Source organism: Mus pahari, chromosome 2, assembly GCF_900095145.1.
Source record: "Mus pahari chromosome 2, PAHARI_EIJ_v1.1, whole genome shotgun sequence".
In the NCBI taxonomy this organism is placed as follows: domain Eukaryota; kingdom Metazoa; phylum Chordata; class Mammalia; order Rodentia; family Muridae; genus Mus; species Mus pahari.
The window spans coordinates 81,373,692-81,375,428 of NC_034591.1; positions in this window are offsets into that span (position 1 = coordinate 81,373,692).

The window sequence follows — 1,737 nt, forward strand, 5'->3', positions numbered from 1 at the left end:
AAGAAACATACCTTTCCAGTCTGTCTATAGTATTTAGAGGGTCTGGCACTTTAGGAATGCCAAAAAGCCATTGCACTTTCAGATCCTCAAATCTACAAAATGTCACAGAGTGTTATACCTAAAAGATACCTTTACTCCCTAATTTTTAGTACACGCTCTCATTTGAACAGGATGAGCAAACCACTGGAGCTCATCAGCATTATACTTGAACTGTCCTTCCTTGAAAATAAAGGAGCACTTGCTTCTTTTCAGCTAGGGCATCATAGAAGTATCTTAGAGACTATTTCACTACAGAAAGATAATTTAAAATATGTTTGATATTTAGATATGCAGCTCTACCAGGGAAAGTCCAAACCTAAACAGACTCTTGAGACTATTTGATATCCCAGGAAAGTGCCCAAAAACTGGACAAGAAGTAAATATTATAGATATGTTTGATTGCTAAAGTACAACTGTCTCCATCTCAAATTAGAGACACAATTGGCATTGTTCAATCAAAGTGACAATTTTGGTCCTGTTGGAAAAACGCTGCATTTATTTTCAACCTGGATTGTGAGTTTCTGCCAGCAGTAACTCACTTCTGTCTGGTCCGGGTTCGTCCTGAAAGGCGGGCTGGGCTGAAAGGGAATAGATGGTGAGAGAAAGGGGGCCAGGACAAATTGTTCTGATAGAGGCCCAAAGTTTAATGAAGGAGCTCAGTTTATATAGCGTGGGAAAAACCCTAGTCCCCAGCCCCAGTCTTTGTAGGCACAGGTGAGCATCTGTAGGTGGATCCAAAGGATGTTGTCTTCTGGGACATCAAATGGTCTTCTCGGCAGGCTATGGAGACACTTTGAAGGACAGGGACAGTAGAGCAGCTCTGGCAGATCTGAAGATTATCTCTGGTGGATCTTAGCGATTGCAGGGGGCTGGGGGCTAGGCTTTGAAGACAGTGATTAATATAAACAGTAAGGCAAGCTTGGCAGAACTGAAGATCACCACCGCAGGTGGTCCAGTGGCAACAGAGAGCTGGGAGGCCCCAACACTGGATTATCAGTTCTAAGTTTATGGCAAAATCTTTCAGTGAGCTTGACAAGTTCCAGACACTGAGCTACTAAACTAGCATGCTCATCTGGAGCAATTTTAGTAACAATAAAACCAGCTCTTACAGAAGCCAATAACTATGAATGCCTAGTCTCCTAAACCCTCTCCTCTTTTATGTGGCATAAAATGAGTCCTTGCTATTTGGATATTGGCTCTAGACACATGGTCAAGTCATCTACCCTACTAAACAAAATACAAGTTGTAGCATGAGAGCAGTACTATCCTCTGTCTGTCTCAGCACTCTTGTTAAAAAGGCTTCTAAGCTTTCCTAGAGGAAACTATTAAAATTCCTTACACCCCATTAGCATTCAGTACTGGCACCTATGATTAACTGGGAGTAACTTAACAAAATATCAGACAATTCTCCTAGAAAATTCAGAGGTAATTATCAAATCATGACAGCCTAATTTCTGCCTCAGTTGTGTCCACATAAACTTCTTCATATCTGGTACACTTGTGGTTTGAATAAGAATGGCCCATGGGCTTATATATTTTAGTATATTTGAGTGTTCGATCTTCAGTTGGTGAAATGGTTTTGGGAATTTGATGTTGCCTTCTTGGAGAAAGTATATCACTGGGTTTACGCTTTAGGTTTCAAAAGTCCAAGCCAAACCCAGTCTCTCTCTCCTCCTCCTCCTCCTCCTCCTCCTCCTC